This window comes from Symsagittifera roscoffensis, chromosome 7, assembly GCF_963678635.1.
Source record: "Symsagittifera roscoffensis chromosome 7, txSymRosc1.1, whole genome shotgun sequence".
Lineage (NCBI taxonomy): Eukaryota > Metazoa > Xenacoelomorpha > Acoela > Convolutidae > Symsagittifera > Symsagittifera roscoffensis.
The window spans coordinates 21,593,925-21,616,058 of record NC_087068.1 but is presented as its reverse complement, the minus strand read 5'-3'; the positions used below and the strand labels follow the sequence as shown (position 1 = coordinate 21,616,058).

Genomic DNA, 22,134 nt, shown 5'->3' with positions numbered 1-22,134 from the left:
GAGACATAGTTCCAAGAGTTGCACCAACATACGCCCCAGCTATGCCACCTCCTACACTTGCGATTTCTCTGACAAGAGATCGCATGACATCGGAAACGGCCTGTCGACCAGTTGTTTCTCCGCACCAATAACGTTTCATGTGGACCGCAATATCAAACCCAGTAGATGCTAAAATCATTGTGCTCTGTGAAACTCCAAAACGGCTAGATACGGATCTCAAGTGACGATAGGTCGATTTGTCAAGCAGCCGAATAGCGTGCACATAAACTTGTATTGATGCGGATCCCAAAATTCGTAACTCAGATTCATCGCCAGAACTTTCCAACACTTTGAAATTTTTTTCATCCCAGATTTGGCGCATGTCTTCTCGATAGCGACGGTTAATCTCTTCATTTTCAGTCGAGTCAAGCAAATCTTTAGCAATCCGATTAAATTCAAATTTTTTGTCCACTATTTCTTCCAAATGCGAAATCTTTCGATTGCCTTCGCTCGTTGAGAGGGCATACAGGACTCTGCTCAACTCACCCGAATGACAAAACGTGTCTTCGATTTCTTTTCGCACTTTATTGGGTATTTCAACTAGCTAAAAAAAGTTAAATTGAAGGTCAAAACAAAATTAACTCCAATAGAAAAACGTGCTTATCTAATATTAATTTTCAGTCAGGTTTGAATAGAAGAACCTTTAAGTTTGGGGATTTATCTAGGGGAAAGTTGAAAGTTTTTGACCTATATTTATCAAACATAACAATAAGCTGCTTTTGATAACAATTTAGTATCAAATTAATTTGATGCCAATTATAATGTAGCCGATCGAAAAGCTGATTCTCAGTAAGGCTCGATTAGAGTCTTGGATCAGTTTAAGTTTAAAATCACGAGAAATTGCAACACAGATCAAGAAACGCTATTTTTCAGTTTTCTAAGAAAAAGCGGAAAATATACGCTTGCCAATGTTAATTTTATTCAGACAAATTATTTTGAAAAAAGTTGACGAGTGGGCATCGAACCTGCAATCCATGTATTTGTGAGCGACAATGCTACGCATTATCGTTCTTTAACTTTCAGCCTATTGGAATTGCTCGCTTATTTTCAAGTTTTCTTTTCTGATGCTAAAAACGTTACATGAACTATCTTCAAGGAGCTGAAAGTTTTCTTGCAAATTTCATGCTTTTTACTGTTTTTTATTTGTTTTGAAATGTCATTTTCACTTTTCGAAATTTATTTTTCAAAATCGAATTCTAATCAATTAGTAATAATTGAAGGCCAAGTCAAGTCATCAACACTGTCAGCCTAGGTTTTCCCTAATTTTTTGTATGGTCTGTCATGCTTCAGTTAATTTGGAAACCATTAGTAGCTGCTAAAATTTATTGAATGCAGATTTGAAGAAAAAAATACAGACTGGACATACAGAAATCAGTTCTATGCCAGCCTATTGTTGATAAATGTTATGGCTGCAAAGCATAATTTGCTACAACCCTATATTGCTGCAAACTGTTCTCTCTTTTTCTGAGAAGAGTTGATTTGTTTTACAGTCAAAATGAAAAAAAAAATCAAGCTTGAAGTATGCGGGAAAAAAATTCCTTGAATACTCGCGTACGCTGTTTTTTAAAAATCGAGAAAATCTATGGTTTTTATTACTTGAGAATGCGTCCGAATGTTTTTTGTGTAGTTAGAACACGAAATTTTGGAACACCTACTTTTTTGTTGTACCTCACTAAAAGTTGTACTTAAATTCCTCAACCTCATCGAAAATTAATGTGCAAATTTTTGTGTCATGGGAAATGAGGAAGAAGCGAAACAAAAATGATCCTCCTGATACCACCAGCTGCCAACGATGTGATAGAGCTGAAAAAGAATTCAGGATATCCGGTACTCAGAAAAGTAATGTATCTCAATCAAAAGCTGAAGCTAAAATTTACACAAAAAAAATATTTCAAGTATAATTAAATAAAAATGTACTTCAACCACAAGTCAAAGAAAGAAAGAGAAACAAGTATCAGAGAAACAAAAATGTACATGAACAGTTTCGAGAATTATCTCAACCCTAGGTAATCTTAGGTTTCGAAACTCTACCCTAGGTAATCTTAATTTACACTTGTGAGCGCAGAAAAAAAAAGCATCAAATGTAATAGATTATAATGGGCCTTTAAAATGTTATGCAAATTGAGATTAATTTCAATTTGAAATCAAGAGATATAATATTTTTTATAGTAAACAAATTATATTATAAAGCAAATAAAATAACTTAAATGATTTATAAGAAATTTTTTGTTGATTTTAAGTATGACTGTTGCAGAAACTGTAATATAACTGATTATGAAAATCTGGAATTGGGTGCGGACACTTTAAGTGCTAATTTAAGGTAAAATTTTGCGCATCAAAACAAATTTGTTTTCATTAGATTGGTTTGTAATCAATCCGGGTCAGAATTTTCTGATTTCCTGACAGATCTCAATTATCTATGACAAAAATCTTCAAAATATCTTCAAAATCTATGACAAAAAGCAATTTTGTTCCTGCAATTTTTTTGGAGGAAACTAAACTAATTGTTTCAAAGTTCCCTAAATTTCAGAAATGCTCTTAGTGTTAGTTTAAATTGAGTACTAATTTCAACTCAGGCGGCTATGAATGTGGCCCTTGTAAAAAAAGCCAGTTATTATGTCATATTAAATTGAAATCAGGGTCTTCAGTGCAGCAGTATGCACACCCTCTACCCAGGTTGACCTCCATACACCAAAAATATTTATCATACGATTCCATACATGAAGTGTATGGAAAACTGTTTGTCATGCTATTTTCATAAAATTCAAAAAAAAATTTGAAAAATGATATAAACTAATTTCTGCGGCTGTTTGACTCTAGTAAAAAAAAGCTTGTCATACAATTCCTATATATGAAAATTGTATGACTAGCATTTTTTGATGGCGACACAAAAACTATTCTTTCAGAAATTAAATTTAGAAAAAAACATTCAAATTTTTGGTTCATGGAAAAATATTTATCATACAATTTTCATATATGGGAAAATGCTCATCATAGAGAGTTATTTCAATTTTCTGTACGTATGGCATAGTATGGAACTGTATGTTAAGAAGTTTTTCATATATGAGAATTGTATGATAAGAAGTTTTGGTCAGCCCGGGTAACGAAGAAAAGTTATACATGCTTTACAATTTTTGGTAATATCAAGGTGAAGTTTTATTTCAAGGAGGCGTTTAGCATGATGGCAAGGTGTTCAATAACTTTTAAGGCAATAGTGGTATTATTTTGAACTTTTAGACGCAAAAAAGGGCATCGCACAGCAAAAATAACTCTGGAATGTTGGTAGAAAAGAAAAACGGATTATGCTTAGACATGCTGGATAGCTTGTTATAGATCCTCTGCGCCACATAGATACCATAATTGAGTTCCTTTTGGCAGATTAAAAATATTTTTCAGTTTTTTATTACAATAAGCAGCCCAAGCTCTTTTTATCTCAAGGGCGTCGTTTCGTATTTCCATGAGACTAAAAGTTCTTTAAATTAATTTAGACAGTTTTCGGTTAAGTCTTTTTCGCGTTCGCTTGCCAATTATGTTCGGTTAACTTCCATCGACCGACTCTTCAGTTCATTCATCCTCCCTCCTTCTCATTTATCTTTTATCTCTAAAAACGTATAGTGGTGAAAAATTTTTAGTACATGTATAGTCCAAGAGAATGTTTCCTTCGTAGTCAAGGAAGATCGATCTATTACCCGATAATGAGTATCCTGCGTAGGGTATTTATAATACTGCTAATGCGAGTTATTGTAGTGATTGTAGTCGTTCGAGTTCACTTAAATGATGAAGTGTTTCTAGTTCGGATAGTGACATTTCCTGAAAAATTCTGCTTTTTGTCTGGTATAATTTCATATCAAGATGTATATCATAGTGGATTGCACCCATGTATGTGTTGTTCATAAGTGAGAATTCTGCAACCGTGTGCTATCTTTATCCTGTGGGCAAAAGAGTTCCGTCAGGTTTTCATGTGTTTTTGGCAAATATTACCGCAATATAAGATGTGTCATTTTTGTAGTTGCGATATGGTTGTGATAGCTTAATATTTATTTTTCCTGTTTTCAAGTCGAAACTTTTTTCATATTTGACAAGAGTTTCTGAGTTTTGTATTTTCAAAAGTGGGTTTGAATATTTAGAAGCGACTTCTGTTTCGGGGTGATTTTGAAAACGTGTTACTTTGTTTTCAATACCGTCGGTATTTTTGTATGTTTGATTATTTATCTAAACCTGTCATACTCGAATTTTTCAAAAGGGATTGATTCAAAAAAAATTTCTGGTGAAATTGTATCATTCTTGCGTGAAAGCAACTTGAAATGTGCTACATGTTTCTTCTGGGTACCAAACAATGGTTGCTTGTGTGCGAGTGGGAGGATCGCAATATCCTGGGTCATTTTTACAAGGTGAGAGTATTCTTTGATATGAAATATTATCGTCATTTCAATTACGTGTAAATTCTACTTTTTTCATTTGGATTTTCCAATCAAAAACACTATTTTTTGGTAGTTTTTATTCATTGATTCGGCCTTACAATTTGAGTGCCTATTTATTCCTATGTGTGGTATCCAATTTTTATCAAGAAAGACATAAGTTAAACGTCCGTGTGCACCGTGGTACGGGTTTTTATCATCTAATTTAATATGACCTTGGTATCATTCCAGTTCTGCTTGATGCACGGAAACTGGTAAAACTTGAAAGTTCTACTAACTTGCAATTTGTGCCTTTATTTGTGATTATTTTTAATCGTTGGAGTTCGTTTTTGCACTTTTCAGGGTTAAGATGCAAGAGTCTTTCTATGTTACTTTTGTAAAAAGCTTCGTGATCGAGTCTTTTTTTATTTCCATTTGAGACTTGAGAGCAATGTACTTGCTTTTCCGAGAATTTTCCTGTAAATTAAAGTCCTGTTAGAGTTGTAGCGAATAAAGTGATGCTACTGTGTTTGTTGATTCTATGTTTTGTGTTTCGGTTTGATAATGTGTAACTAAGAGGTCTTGTGGTCCTGTTCGGGGAGAAAGATTTTGATGAGATGTGGATTCTAAGAGTACAAGGGGGAAAGAGTTTTAAGGAAGAAAAATTATTAAAAGATACACGTGTAAGATTAACTTGAATATGGATTGTAGAATGTTGTATATCCAATGGTTTTTTTTGTATATCTATCGTATTTATAGATAAGTTCTGTCGTGATAAATGGAGGGGTAAAGAATGAGCTGTTATATTTGGTGGATCTAGAGGTAGTGGGTCATGAAATAAATTATTTAGTTTTACCGTGATTCGGAATTTAAGTGAGGATATGAATATTATGTTTTTGTTCATCTTTGTGAAAAATAATTACAAAAAAAACAAAGATGCCTTTTTTGTTAATTAAATGTCATAACACTTAAATGGCTAATGATATTTCGTAATTGAGCTGGTAGTCACAAATTTTTGAGAAGTTAAAGAAAGTTTTTATGAGGGATTAGAAAATTAAGAAGAGGCTGCAAAAAATTATGAACAGGAACTATTTCTAGGGTGTCAATGATAAACAATTACAAAGTTCTTACAAAAAAAATTGAAAAAATTGAAAGGTATTTTGAAATGATTATTTTGAAAATTTGAACTGGTCTGGAGAGAAGCATTTGAGAAATGAATTGTTTTGTCGAAATAATATTTCCTTTTTCGAGTTGGAAATCTGGTGTGCTCGGATTGTTTTTTGATGTTTGACAAGCGGGTTGATTTTAGGAAGCTTTTGGTGAAAGAAAGTCTGGATGTTTAGGAGTGAGCGTCCTAGCTTTGTTTTTATTTATTGGATGTCTAGGGCTTTTTTGAAGATATATCGATTTTAGGCTAAATGATCATGTCAGTTTTTGTCTTTAGGCATATTCAATGTTTCCCTATAGGGGATATGTGGGGTGTAAATTGAAACAAAATTAATAGGTTTTGTATTAAGTGATGGGAGAGGGTTGTGACCTTTATATCATGTTTATTTAAGTTGTCAAAATTGAGGATATTGCTTTTTTTGACCTGGTGGTCTTCTAGTTATAGTTTCAGATCTAAGTGAAGTTTGTCTATTGGATATTTGTTTTTTGGTATTTTTCATTTTTTCTTTGGAAGTGCTTTCCGTTATATTTTGTTGATTTGATTCGGCTAAGGATAATGATTGACTTAAGAATTGAGGTTTTGTTGATTGTCAATTTCTGAGGTAGGTGGATTTTTGCAATATTTAGTCCTGTAAAGAACTACAATTGTGTTAATTCGCGAGGGGCGTTTTCTTTTGGGTAATATGGTAAAAGGTTGTTTCTATGTTGAAATAATTCTTCTTTGTTAGAGTCAATAAGTTTTATTGTTGCATATGTGTGTTTTACAATTTTTGTTATGGTTCTTTTTAATCAAGTTGTAGGTTTTCAGATAGCTTTCTGTACCATAAATGTTGGTATTAAAACAAATGTTCCGATTCCTAAATTAGTAGCTGGTGTGAAACATGATTTTATTTGCGTTTGAGTATACTGTCGTTGTGATATTTTTTTAGCAATTTTTTGATAAAATTTGTTGTGTTTTTTATCTCTGTTAAAAATTCATTCGGTATGTGTGTCGAAAGCTAATTTTAAAATTATTTATTTGTGGGTGGTGAAAATGATCTTCATCGTGTGTATGTAATTATAGACTATAACACATTGATTCTTTTGTAAGTTGGCAAAAACCTTGAGTTTCTAGAGGATTTTTTTTTGCTTTGAATATTATTGGTTTCCGTGGTTTTTGATTGAAAACCATTTCATAAGGAGACAATCCTAGGGTTGTTGTTATTTGTGTATTATATGCTGCACGTCAGTTGAATATTCAGCATATTTGGTATCATTTCCATTGATAGTAGATCTAAGGTATTCTTGTAGGGAACGGTTTATAAGTTCAACTAAAAAATTTGTCCACCGGGCATGAGATGTTCGGGGTTTTTGTTTAATATTATAGGGGTGACATAATTAGATGATGCCATTGATTATGAATTCAAAACCATTATCTGTAACAAAGATTTCTGTCATTCTAAATTTGCCTATCCAGTGTGTTCATGAAATTTTGTGTATGCATAATAATCATTAGAATGAGGTACATGGTTGAAAGCTAAATGGTGATTAAATGCATCAACTATTACGATTATGTATGATTTCTTTCTGAAGAGGGCGATATAGGGCCTTTTGTATCAATTGATATCTTGTGGCTGAAATATAAGTTTGGCCTTTAAACTCTTGCTTTTCTGCTAATTGTTGTTGGTGTGGATATGGTTCGGTTTATTTGACATGTTATGCAATCATTGCAAAAGTTTTTTATCCAAACTGGTGTAATTGGAAAGTAAAAATTTTGAATAAAATTTGAGTATGTTTTTTTTCTGATCCTGCATCTCCTTTTGTATTTAAGGAATATAAAATGTGAAATGCTATTAAGATCATGCTTAATGTAGACAAGGTACTTTTATGTCTGGAGTGTAATATTCAAAAAGATCAGTGTTTTTGTTGATTGTTGTCTTGTTAAACTTTCGAAAATATCTAAGTAGCTTTTTATTTCCTAAAATTGTGAGATCTGCTTTTATAGGTTTTGTTTTATATTTCAGCCAGGATTTAAGTTGTCTGATGACGGGGTCAAGATTTCGATAATTTTGCAGTAATTCTAGAGTTTTGTTTTCTAGTGTCATGATTAGAAAGAGGATATTTTGAGTTTCGTTTTTTGAGAGAGGTATATTGTCTATAGGGTCTTGTAGATTAAAGTATTTGTTTATGATTAATTTGAAATTTAAATTAGGAGATCCTGAAAAATTTATGTTCTCAGTTAGATTTTTTTTGAACAAAGGAAATAAAATTGTTCGATATAATTTTTGTGTAGGTGATTTTTGTTGGGTGTTATTTTTGATCCATGATGAGTATGGTATTGTTTTAAATGCAATTTTTTTTAAATCTACTTCTAATTGGTGATTTTGGCAATCGAGGTTTAATAGAAAATGCTCCACGTTTTTTATTTATCTGTTGTCGGGATCGATTACTTGCACTCTAATCGTGGTTTTTTTTCGTCATTTGCCTGAAATTTTTTTTATACCTTGTGTTACTTCTACGGTTGCTTTCCGTGTTATTAATTCAAGTGGTGTATTTCAATTGAGTGGATCTAGTAATGCAAGGTTTTTCCCGCTGTCCAAACTATATTTAAAATTGGATACTTCATTTTAATAAGTTGAAATCTATAAACTCTATGGTTTGGTTTTTTTTTGTGAAAATGGAAAATTTTTTAGTTAATGATCTGTAATTAGAACTGTTGTATGTTTTGATCCAAGGATTTCCTGTAAGTGTATGTAATATAGCTGTACATTCTTTCATAGACGTGGAGAATCTAAATTCTACTTGTAAAAAAATCTTGATTTTTCTGATATAAGGTTCATTTTATTTGTTTGTTTATGTGATTGTAGGAGTGCTGCGCCAATTCCAAAGTTTGAGGTGTCACATATGGTATAGAATGTGTGATCTGGATCCGAAATTGTTTTTGATTTTTATTTTGTGAGTAGAGTTTCTTTTTCGTCAAAACGTTTTTGAAGTTCTAATGTTCATTCAAAAATTTTTTGTTGTCTAAGATTATTATTGATTGGTCTAAGGTATAATTGCATTTTAATGCAAAAAAATTACTTTAAAAATTTATTATTCCAAGGATATCTTGTTTTTTTTTCTTATTAGCTTGTGGTTGAAGTTTTATTATAGCATCTGTTTGTGATTTTAAAGGAGTACTTGTACTTCCTTCAATAATATGTCCAAGGAATTTAACACAAGTGAGAAAAAAGTGTTATTTGTCTGGGGCTGCTTTCATATTTTCTTCCAATAAATTTCGGTGATATTTTTCTAATACCTTACACAATTCTTGTTTTGTTTGTGATTGTGAAAGAATTGATATTGACGTACTTGACTGATTGACTGATGTGATAATCTTTTTACTAAGAATAAGTGGTCTAAGAGTTTTGCTCATGAAGTCTGACAAAGCTGCTAGTCCTATGGAAAAGCCAAAGAAGAGTGATTATTGCTGTCTAAGATTTTTGTAGTCTAGAATATTATTGAATGGTCTAAGGTATAATTGCATTTTAATGAAAAATTTACTTATAAATTTTATTATTCCAAGGGTATCTTGTTTTTTTTTCTTATTAGCTGGTGGTTGAAGTTTTATTATAGCATTTGTTTGTGATTTTAAAGAAGTACTTGTACTGCCTTCAAAAATATGTCCAAGGAATTTAACACAAGTGAGAAAGAAATGTAATTTGTCTGAGGCTGCTTTCATATTTTCTTCCAATAATTTTCGGTGATATTTTTTTAATACCTTACACAATTCTTGTTTTGTTTGTGATTGTGAAAGAAATGATATTGACGTACTTGACTGATGTAATAATCTTTTTACAAAGAATAAGTGGTCTCAGAATTTTGCTCATGAAGGCTGACAAAGCTGCTAGTCCTATGGAAAATCCATAGAAGAGTCTGTCAAATTCGTATTGTTGGTGTCCAATTTAAGACGTCGTGATTGTTCATCTAGTGGCTTTTGATTATATGCACTTTTCATGTCAGCAGTAGTATGAAACTGTCCGTTTGTTTTATTGAGTATTACTTGGATATCTTCTATGGGCCAATTACATTTGAATTCATCGATTAGTGAATTGAGATATCTTGCGTCTAGAACAATTTTCACTGATTCGACTTTAGCGAGAATGGTTGCAGGGTTTATGGAAAAGTTTCCTTTCGGTTGCTCTTCTTTATTTAGTGGTGATATAACCTCATATTGTTCCAGAATGTCTAATAATCTGTTTACTTTATCTCGTAAAGGAATGGGTACTTTACTTGCTCGTTGATTTTTGAAAAATTCGTCAGGTATAAGAGTAAGATATAATGGTGAATTTAATTTACTGACATCAAGTTTGGATGTAGCATAAACCATTAGATATTTTAATAATAGTTCTGCTAATTGATCAAATTCTTGTTGGTTGATTTGAGAATGTTGAAAATTGAACAAAGTGAGAAAGTTTTGTTGTTCATTTGTATACTATGTTATTTCAAATGTAGGATCCAATTAAAGTTTTTTGGTGAAATAGTCTTGAATTTTGTTTAGAATCATTTGAAAAATTATTAATAGATATTTCTTCAATAAGAAAGGTTGATTGATAGATATCTAATAGTTTTAAATGTTATTTACTCTAAATGTTTTTTTTCTTTTTTTTTTCTGTCGGTTGGACTTTTGCGATTGTTTCGCAGTATCCTAAAAGTCCTGAGAGTAGTATGATTTTATATGGTGAGTTGTTGTAAACATGTACAGATATAATATCTTAATTTGTGTCTTTTGTATATTTTATAGATGAAATTGTTAATCTGAATGAGTTGCTTTGAATTTAAGGTCAGACATATTTAGTTTATGTTTATTTTGATCAATATTCTATTGATGTACTTGACTTATAGAGACTTTTGAGAAAAATGGAGGTTGTTTATTGAGTCTTTTAATAAACGTTAGAGATCTATTATTTGTTCTTGTATATTTATCCTTTATATGTAATTTACTATTTAAGACGTTAAAAGATGGAAAATATTTTTGAAAAAAGGGTATTCCATCAAAATTATATTTTATATCTCTAAAGTGGAATGATTATTTAAAGGTTTTTTTAAAGACTTATTTTGTTCCACTGCTCGGGTTGCAACAAGGTATAATTGCATTTTTTCATAATTTATAAGACTTGATCCATGTGTTGTGGCTAATTTACTTGAGGATTTAGAAGGTGAAAATTTTGGATGTAGAATTTGAATTTCGTTCTATGTGGAAATTTTTTAAATATTTGTTTCTGCTCCTGAATCAATAAGAAAAATCAATTTCAAGGTCAGATTAAAAAACTTTGCGCTTTGGACTTTCTAATAGAAGTGGAATTGTCCAGCATTTTTTTGGTGGTTGTGTTTTACTTGTCGTGTTTTGATATACTGTTTTCATATTTGAACTATTATCTATAGCGTGTGGTGTATAATTTATATATTTTGACTATTTTTTGGTTCTTTGAGATTGGAGTTTGTTGCATTATTTTGGTAATAATTCAAATCAACTGGTGTTTCATAATCAATTTCAATGAGAAGCATGTTTTTAAAATTTTATTTTCTGTTTCACTTTCATCATCTTTAGTTTCACAATGTATATGTTTTAACTGTAATTCTGATTTTCCTGCATTGTCAATACCGGGAGGGTTCGCTTGAAAGTTTTTTGTTGGCTGCACTTGATTAATTTGTCTTTGATGTTTTGGTGTACTATTTCTGTAGTTCTGATTGTACGAAATTGAGTATTGAGTATTATTTCTATGTGGTGACTGAGAGTAGTTCCTTTGTCTATATAAGTAGTTGTTAGTTCGACTCCTAGAGTTATCCTTTTGTAATATGGTCTATTAATAGAGTAGTTTCGTGATCTATTTGGAGATCTTCCTTCTGTTTGCAGATCTTCCGCGGTAATTGTTTCGATTAGGGGATTGTGATCTGAAATTGTTATAGCTATCTGAAAGTGGTTTTCCTGAGCTGTTATTACTTCGAATATTTTATTTGGTAGATCTTGATCTTTAATCATGTATTAGTGGAAAAGTTTGTTTGGTTCTCTGTGCTTTTGTGGTTTTTTTGATTATCCCGTTGTTTTTGTCTGCATTCAGCAATGCTATGTCCATATCTACGACAAAAGTTAAACCATTTTTTGAATGAAGCTTTACACTGAAGTTTGGATTATTTTCATAGATGTTCAACATTTGGGTCAGTTTTTCAGCTAATTCATTATCAGAGTCATGAAAACTATTAAATTGTGAAGTTGTTGTTTGGATATTGTTTACATATTTTAGTTTCAAATTTTCTGTTTCTTCTACATACATAGTGATTTCAGCTTGTTCTATTTTATCTACTAGTTTTCGAAAATCTATGTCAGGTTCTCGAAATGATGATGGATGTGCTTTCTTTTTTTTCAATTTTGCGTAGTTGTGGTGTTAGAGTCATCTGTCATTTTCGTATTTTTGTAGTCATGGGTATTAAGGAAAATTGCTTTTCGTACTGGAGTTTCAATTCGTACTGCGAGTTGTTATAATGTTTCGTTGGGGAGTCTACTAATTTCATTACATAAGACGCTTTGGTGTTGTTTATTTCTTTTTGAGTCGAGCAATTTCTTGTAAAAATATTTTCTAATCTAATTTAATGTCGATAGGTAGAACTGAAAACCATTTTTGAGCTCCACCCTTAATTGTGGTTTGGATTAGAGCTGTTCGTCTATGTATCCAATTTTGATGGAGTGGTATTTTGATTGGTTCTGGGCCTGTTTTTAGAATTATATTTGCTGTGACTGTGTTTAAGTAATTTTCTACTACGTATTCAGTGTTCTACTGCGTATTCTACTGCGTGTTCTACTGAGTATTTAGGATCTGTTCCCGCGAGTGGTTTATTTGAAGATAAAGATGATCCACCCCTAGGGTATGGTTTCATAGTCATTTGAAGTGATTCTGCTGCGTTTGGTATTTGTGAAAAATTTGAAGTTGAATCTTTGTAACTTCTTGTTGTTGTAGATAGTATGGTAAAGGAATTTCATTTTGCATTTGATTTGGTAGATAACCTCGTGTTTTTATAGGTTTTGTGATTCTACATTACTATTATGGTGTCTTGGTTGTCGTGTTTTTTCAGAGTTAGTATAAGGCCTCAGTAGAAACTGGTTTGTAAAAAATATATGGTTGATCAGTATTTCAGTTTTCAATTCGTGGATTATTATAATGTTGTTGATTTTGAGTGAAATAATCTTCATCTTCTGAAAAGTGTTGTTGGTTTCTTGTAATTTATTTGTTTGTTACATTTTTATTTTGTTGAAAAAATGGCTAATATTTATTATGATCTGTTGTAGTTCGTTGTTGGACATTAAAGAAAACTGAGTGAGGTGCTTGTTGTGGTACCTCTTGGTTGTGATACTGTTCTTGTGAACAATATAGATGACGTGTGTTGGTTTTTGTTTTTGGTATGTGGTCTGTTTATATTTTTCCTAGCAAAAAATTCGGAATTGTGATTTGAAAATCTATTTTTATTTGAAGGCTTTTGTTTGTTTGATTGACGTGTTTTGTTTATTGGTCTATTTGGTTGGTAATCCAATTGTGAATATTTTGAGACAACAGATTGTTTACTGTTGATTAAATGGTTTTCTGTGGGATTGGAGTAATCTTATTGTGTGGTGTTGTAAGTGTAGGACGAAAAGGGGAAAAGCTTTGATGTGTTGCTTTAGATTTTGTTTCAACTATTTCTTCGTTTATAAATTGTGCTGGGTTTTGAATATCTTGTTGTGTAAGTTTTTTTTCCATTAAGAGTTTCTTGTGTGTTTATAAAAGTTGAATTTGAACTGTTTCCTGTTTTATCGTTGAACATTGTGTTATAGTTTAGAGGTGTTGCATCAATGGTGAGTGGAGTAACTCTTACGTAATCTTTGTGTAAAGAGACATTGGTCATTGCTCTACTTGAAAAATTAATAGGTAGAATAGTACATAATGGATGAGACCATTCAGGGTCCCAAACATAATCTGTTTGTTCGGCTAATACAGTTTCATCGTCCGCGGTTTGTGATCAAAAAATTTTTCTTGATGTTAAAATGAAAACTGAATTTTAACAAAATTATCTATTATGAACCATGCCAGGGTTCGTTGTAAATCATATTTTACATTTTGTGATGTTTCATTACATGTGAGTTTTTCATGGATTGTATCTAGTAATTTTGAGAAAAGATGAGTTTTTTGTCTTACAGTTGAGCGAAGAGATGTCTGAGTTGGTGATTCATTTTGTGTATATTTTAATTGCAATGCAGATATATAACAATAAAAAACCGAGAAACCTTCGTTTGTAAAGATTGAATGTGCTCTTTGTGAAATATGATGTTGTATATTTTTTATGCATTTTGTGAAGACTTTTGAGAATTCTAGATCTATATCCTAGACGTTTCTTTTTGATGCGGAGTTTGATTTCGTTGTGCTGGTAAAACTTCAATAGCAAAGATTCCGTGAGATGGATTGGTATTACTATCGCCTTTAATATAGTGATCAAGTATTTGTCTTTTAATTCTTATTTCGGGAAAATCCTGTATACATGGACTTTTTCCTTTTTTGAATAGATTTGCAACTAAGTTATGCATCGCTTTGTGGATGCGTAACGAAGGGAAGTATAGAGTAATTGTCAAAATTTTTGTCTTATTCTATCATTTTTTGAATAGATTTGCAATTAACTTATGCATCGCTTTGTGGATGCGTAACAAAGGGAAGTATAGATTCATTGTCAAAATTTTTGTCTTTTTGCATCATTGTTTGTATCTCAAGACTATGAATGTGTAACTTTGAATGTGTCATATTGGTTGATTCCAATTGTATAGCCGTACTGGTTTATTAATATATGACTTTTAATTCTGCTTTATCTTTTTCGATTTGGTTGTGCTGGTAAAATTTCAATAGCAAATATAATATTCCGTGAGTTGGAATGGTATTACAATCGCCTTTAATATGGTGATCAAGTATTTGTCTTTTAATTCTTATTTCGGGAAAATCCTGTATACATGGACTTTTTCCTTTTTTGAATAGATTTGAAATTAAGTTATGCATCGCTTTGTGGATGTGTAACTAAGGGAAGTATAGATTCATTGTCAAAATTTTTGTCTTTTTGCATCATTGTTTGTATCTCAAGACTATGAATGTGTAACTTTGAATGTGTCATATTGGTTGATTCCAATTGTATAGCCGTACTGGTTTATTAATATATGACTTTTAATTCTGCTTTATCTTTTTCGATTTGGTTGTGCTGGTAAAACTTCAATAGCAAATATAATATTCCGTGAGTTGGAATGGTATTTGGTATTACAATCGCCTTTAATATGGTGATCAAGTATTTGTCTTTTAATTCTTATTTCGGGAAACTCCTGTATACATGGACTTTTTCCTTTTTTGAATAGATTTGCAATTAAGTTATGCATCGCTTTGTGGATGCGTAACAAAGGGAAGTATAGAGTCATTGTCAAAATTTTCGTCATATTGCATCATTTTTTGTATCTCAAGACTGTGAATGTGTAACTTTGAATGTGTCTTATTGGTTGATTCCAATTGTATAGCCGTACTAGTTTATTAATATATGATTTTTATTTCTGCTTTATCCTTTTTATCGATGATTGTGTTGTGGGTTCTGAGTCAGAAAAGTATTTCTGTTGTTTTATTGGATTACTTTTATATATTAAATCTTTTAGGTTCTGAAGTTTTTGTACTTTAGTTGTTTCTGATTCCGAACCTGCGTTATGTGGTTTTTAAAATTTTCGTTTTATAAATTGTTTTTATATAATAAGTTTAAGGATGATGAATGCAAAATTCAGAGGTTAGAGTTTTGATTTCTTAAATTGTTAGTTTTTACTGTTTTTGTGTGATTATCTTAACTTGGAGCATAAATTTTTGGGGTTGACGGGTTGGAGAGAGAGAGTATATCAAATCGTTAGAATGATGTTTTTTCTTCTCGTGACTAAATTTTTTTTATTAGAAATACCTGCTTAATTTTACCCAGGGGTTTGATTTGTGATCAAGGGCTGGAGAATACTAAATCAACCCATGAGGTTCAGGTATTACTAGAACACAGGTAGATCGTTAGATACTATTTTATGACTTACTAATTATTTAAGGTTTTAGCCTGGGTCATCTAAGAGGAAGGGCTCAGGCGAAGGGCTGACTAACCGAAGTTCTTCACTGTTTATCTTAATTTTAATGATTAGTTTTTTTTAATTTCTATTAGTCCTGGGATGGACAGTGAATCGACGTTTTACGTCGTTAGACACTTTAAATTATGAGGTGGGTAGAACAAAATTGTTCTGATTGATCCTAGGAAAACCGTGATGATCAGTTGATTTAAGTGGAAAAAAAACTATTTAAACTTAGATTAAAGATCCAAGGAAAGTTAAGGATGAATCATGGGTTTAAAATTGTATTAAGTGTTTAAATTTTGAATGATGTAAATTTTTGAACAAATTTGGATATGTTTTAGGTGATGAAGCTGAGATGAAGAAAAAGTAGTTTCTTTAAAAGCCAGAAATCTTTGATAAGTTTAACAAAACTAACATTAAATTTGCCTACTAACTAATTGTTGTTTTTTTTGTGCGATAAATTTTTGATTTCAATATAAGTTTTCAATATAATGTACAGCAAAAATTAAAAGGAACGACTTGTGCGTCTTTTTATCTGTCGTTATTGTTGTTCTATATTACGGCTATAAAGCACCAAGTTGTTTTCTGAAGAAGTTAGGTTATTCTTCAAACAGACTAATTTTGATGTCAATAATTGAAAATTTAAATTTACTGCATAGAGGAATCTGAAGACATATACTTTTTGCGGTATGGGTCGTAGTATCATGTAGTCTCTTGGTCCGTCGTTTAACCCATGTTCACGCATAGAGGAATCTGAAGACATATACTTTTTGCGGTATGGGTCGTAGTATCATGTAGTCTCTTGGTCCGTCGTTTAACCCATGTTCATGATCTTGGTCTTTGTAACTGTTACAATAACTGTTTTTTTCTCGTATTCTTTGAAACATTGGTGTAAATTCATTGAGAGGTAGAGACATATCTATTATTTTGTCTATTCCATCTAAAATTTTTGCAACTTTGCAAATTTGGTCTTTTCCTAATTCTAATTTGCTAAATCTAGGTCAGTTAAGGTCTTGTTCGAGACTTTTGGTCGCACCAGATGAGTTTAAGCCAGATGTAGCGTTCTCATAGAGTAATTTCAGATAAGGTACACCGTCTTATTTTTGGCCGTAGAGATTCGTGCAACTTCTTAGTCTAATACCAATCTTATTCTTACCCTTATATTTCCTAGTCTCAATAGATCTCATGTATACTGGTATTCGCGAGTTAGTCTTGGAGCTTGTTCAAAAGGAGAAATACTGTAGTCTCAGCACTTACAAATAATTGTCAGTGTTAGTGATGGAATATGATTGGTTAATATTTTATAGAGATAGTTTTTGAATATTATTGGTTAATAAATTCTAGTCCGGATTTGGTTCCATTTTCCTGGAAAAGAGGATACTTCTTCTTGCGTTTGCGTTCTGATTATGGGTTTAAATTTAAAAGTGAAAATAATTAGAACCTATTGTCTACAAAGAGTCATTAGACGCTGTTTATTGTAATTGCTAACAATTAGTTTTTGGTAACCCAAAATCAAATCTTGATGATTCTAACTAATAAATATTGGTTTTTTGATTGGGTTGAACTACAAATCGAAATCAGTGGGATCGTTAGACTTGATTCAAAGGACAATCGATGAGTTTACTAATTGACAGGAGTAAAAAAGAAGTAGATCCAAGAAAAGCCTTGTTGATCTGTTAAATTAATCTTGAAATTTTTTGTAGGTATTCAATTGTAGGTTTTTATAGGTTGGATTAAATTACTTAAATTAAATGTTTTTGATTTAAGATCGAGTTTTGTTGATGAACACGACGCAAAAACTAGAAAATGAAAAGTAGCCAAGTACAAGACTTAATTTGTTAACCAAAACGTTTCAGAAAAAGTCAGACAGACTTTTCTCGAAATGTATGTAAGCTAACTTGAATATGTCAAAAAAGAAGTCAAAAGCTGAATGAGTTTTTTTTGCATTTTTCCAGAAAGATAAGAAAAACAAGGAAAAAATTTCGAGAAATATAGTTTTTTTGGATTTCACTGGATGTCATTCCACAATACATAACTGTTCCGACCATTGAAAATGGGGAGGAACTTTTATTCTGGTCTGTTTTAGTTTTTCTTTGTTTTCCACGCAAAATCAAGTATCACAAATAATGACTGAGTTGAGTGATATACCATATTGAAGCTTTTATATTCGTGAGTCAAACCACCTTAAATTATTTTCAAAAAGTTTTCCCAGTGTCGAGAAAAACCGGTTTGACATTTTTGATTTTTCATCTTAATTCGAGCGAATAAAGCGAGCAAGCAGTCTTATTTTAATTGCTTAAAATTTACAATAGCTTAATTTAAAAGCTTAAAACTTAGTTTTACTTTGGTAACGTATGTTTACTTTGAGTATTTTAGCGCATTTTTGGAATCAAAATTTTCAAAAAATCAAAAAAAAAACATCAAAAACTTCAAAAGAACTCTTTTTTTCTCGTACTATTTCTACAAAAATTGATTTTCAATTTGCTTATTTTAGTATATGGCTGTCGAATACAGCTACTCCCCAGTTTTTTTTTCAGCTCCTTTTATCACACCACGCCGAATAAAAATTGACAATAATTTGAAAAAACTTTTTTTTGAGACTATTGTAGGAACATTCTGTGCTACTTGCGCAGTATTAGGCTATCCTTGTTAATACTATAAAAAATGCACTTTTTTCTGCTGTGGTATTCCAGTAAAAATTGAACTTTCAATTGCAATAAATGTGGAGAGGCTAGTTATTGAAATTGATGTTTGATAAAAAAAAATACTTTACTATCATAATCGAAGGCTTAAAAGGAGAAACTATATGATATAATTGAAACTCTGAACAGGTCTCATTTGCAGGGGCAGATTTAGGGGGGAGGCGGGGGGCGGACGCCCCCCTCCCCTCAGGGATTCGACCCCCTGCCGATCCAAAGGATCCTTGGATACTTTTTTCAGAAATCCATTTTTGGCCGAGCGACCCTAAAATTTTTCTAAAGGCGCTCTGGGCGCCAATATATACTAACTTTGAGGGGGAGCGCGCGCCACCAAAAAAAACGCGCAAAAAAACAGCTTCTTTGACTGTTTCTTCAAAAATTTGCCTGCGGCCCACAAAATTTCGCCAAAATAGGGGCAAAAAATGTTTTGGGAGAGCTCGAAAAATCAATTTGGTCGACCTATACAAAAAGGTCGTCAAAATTTTGGCAAATTTTTTGAAAATCCGATTCCCCCCCCCCTTCGAGAAAATCCTAGATCCGCCCCTGCTCATTTGTATGATCCGCATTTTTTGTTTCATGTTGACATAATAACCCATTATGTTTTCAAGGGAGGCCAGCCAAAATCAGTAAAGACCTGTCTAAAAGCATGACGGGCTCAAATGCAGAATAAAACAACTGGTTGCAGTCATTTTAAATCATATTTTGCAACTCAACTTTTGCGGATTTCCGCAGTATAGAAGAAAAAAAAGGTCTGCCAATTTTAGCTTTGGTTAAATAGTTTTACAGTACTCATTTTGCTCTTGGAACATCAGCTCTGTACACCCATTACCATGTAAAGCACTACCGTTCAAAACTCGCTTCAATGGATTTTTACTTACTTTTTCTTGGAGTAAAGACACGGTGAAATAAATTATTAGGGCTGTTCCAGAAAGAATGAAAACCAACCAAATTAGTTTCTCATAAACTGCAATAACTCGATCCAAAATAAAAAGAAACATATTCAGGAAACTTTTTTCGGTACTTTAAAAACCTAATGAACATGCAGGGCAAATACAAAGCAACCCGTACCCAGTAAATTTTCTGAAACAGATCTGAAATAATCTTTTTCAGATCTAAATTTCAGATCTGAAATAGGTTGTGAAATGTTTGAATAACGCTTGGATACTTAAAAGATTGGTTATTTCAGATCTAATTTCAGTTCTGAAATTTTCTTTTTCTTGGTTATTTCAGATCTGAAAAAAATCTATTTCAGATCTAGTTTCAGGTCTGAAACTTAGTTTTTCTAGATTATTTTAGATCTGAAAAAGCAATGATTTGGATTCAATTTAAGCTATTTTTGATTTATTTTTAGCTTCTGCTAACTACTAGCAGGTACTCAGCAATATCTCAAATTGGAGACTGCCGAAGTATGTCTCCCCAAGCATGAGATAAACATTGGACACGCATAAGTAGCGCATGAAAATCAAAAATATTATAGGTCTACTAACAGTTTTTGAAAACTTTTTAACACAGTTGAACAAGAAATTTAGTTCGAAAAAAAAACTGTTTAACAAATGATTTCTCAGATCTGATTTCAGATCTGAATATTTGTTTTTCAAGGTTAATTCCGACCTGAATTTTTTCATTTCAGATCCAAATTTCAGATCTGAAAATTGAAAATTTTTATCAAGATCTGAAATAAAGAATTTCAGATCTGAGAATCAATTTATGTAAGAAATAAAGAATTTCAGATCTTGCTCGGAAAACCCCCTGGGTACGGGAAAATAAAAAGTCATTGGCACAAAAGACTGCTCCGTATATCAGGGCAAAGCCTTGAATGTTCCGACTGCCCCTTAATCCATATCGAATATTTTTTGGGGAACAATTTTGAAAATCTACAAATTTTGGAGAATATCGAAAATCAAATTTGAGTCGAACGAAATTGTTATGACCAATTAGTTGGCCTCAATTTAATTTGGAACGATTTTTTTGTGCGGGATAATTCTCTATGATTGAATAATTTGCGTTATGCTATCAGCATGATGAACATTTTCTTCAAAGAGCACATAATTGAGTCCAGAATATGTCCAAGTTAGCAATTTTCAAAGTCCCACAATTTTACAAAAAATAATTGGAGGTGAAATATCTTTTTAAATTTTAACTCAAGACATTTAAATTTTCAATGGGTTATAAAAAATTTTGTTAAATACTATTATTTTGATCGACGAAAATTGACTGAATAAAAAAAACACACCGAGCATAAATATTCCCTTTTCTTGGAAAGTCGGAACAATAAAATTACAGTCGAGAAATAAAGAAACGTGAAAGTTATCACGTTTATGTCAACGTTTTTTTTATACAGGGGTGTAGCGATTAGCATTTGTGCCTATTAGCATGCTTTAACTGCTTCATCTGAATGTGCTTTCAGACGAAAAACAAACTTACCTAACAGTTCAAATAACTTCGAAATTCGCTTGATTTTTTAGAGGACCCGCACTAGAGTTTTCTGGAAAATTATTGAAGTTAATGGATTATTTTGGCAAATATAATCGATTTTCTTGGTCCATATAAGCATGAAAATGAAATTTTAGGGTATTTCAATCGATTATTTTTAATCTTCAAAAATCCATTGCACGCTCTTTTTGATACCAAGAGTCAAATTTTGAATTTTTCACTGTGTTTTGAAATTTGAGACAACTTTCCGAAAAAAAAGATAACCAACGATAATCCATTGAAACGGATTTTATTAGTATGATAAAAAAGAAATTGTAATCCATTTTCAATGGATTATAATCGATTATGTTCGAGGTATGAAGACCGAAATTGAAAATCAAAAAAAAATCGATCGCTTCCTATGAAACTCCAGTGTTAGGAGTTGAAAATTTACTAGAATTTAAATTCACATGCTGCTCAAAATTGAACATTTGATTAAACAAAATGTTAAATAACGCAATTTCAAATTGCGTTCGTTTTATGGGCATGCTAGTCTTTGAGGAGTTTCACTTCGGTGATTTTCTATAGGTACCCATATTCATAGATCCCAAAATAAAAAATCAGTCGCATAAGCCCCAAAAAGTATCTTCTTGAATTCTGACTGCTTTAAGTTTGAGCCATCGAATTTACGGATTGATTGTTTACAGTTCTAGCAGCCTAAACTCAAGCTGCAGAATAATGACCTGCGCCACGTGTAATACGTAAGTTAAGAAGTAAATAAAGGCAACTTTTGTTACTCTATTGTACACAATTGCTTGCAATGATGATGGAAAATAGAAGTGAGAAAGAAACATAAAAAATTGAAGCACAAAAAATTGAAATGAAAGAAACACAAACATCTCGTACATCTGGTGTTTTAAAGCAAACTTAAAAGCGTGTTAGTCTTTTCGTTTTTAGCAACGATAAAATTTGTGAAACGTTTCCAAGTGTGCTTTATGCTTGAATGATATTTCTTTGAAAACTAACGGTTTCAAAACTCTGATAGTTTTTGTAATGGAAGCAGAAATATTGTCAATATCAGCTTTTCAAACCAAAAAAGTACAATGTAAAAAAGCGTTATAATAACCAAACAAGACTGAAAATTGATCGTATCAGTATCTACTACCACTGATATTTTTCCGACTGCCCTTTATTTTGTTCGGATGTTTTGTGGTAAAAACAAAACGTTTGATTTGTTTGTTTATCCGTCTTTTTAGAGCCATTGAAAAACAAACGTTTTAATTTAAACCTTGCCGGGAATTATTACAACAAA

At 31.7% G+C, this 22,134-nt stretch overlaps 1 long non-coding RNA gene across 1 annotated transcript; it reads right to left on the bottom strand.

Annotated features, from left to right (window-relative positions):
• Positions 1-40: 40 nt before the first annotated feature.
• Positions 41-21,673, bottom strand: LOC134851778 (uncharacterized). The gene is made up of 3 exons (XR_010164254.1): positions 21,528-21,673; positions 19,289-19,440; positions 41-583 (listed from the first exon to the last, which is right to left on the bottom strand). It is a non-coding gene; the product is annotated as an uncharacterized LOC134851778 (long non-coding RNA).
• Between the last annotated feature and the right edge of the window lie 461 nt (positions 21,674-22,134).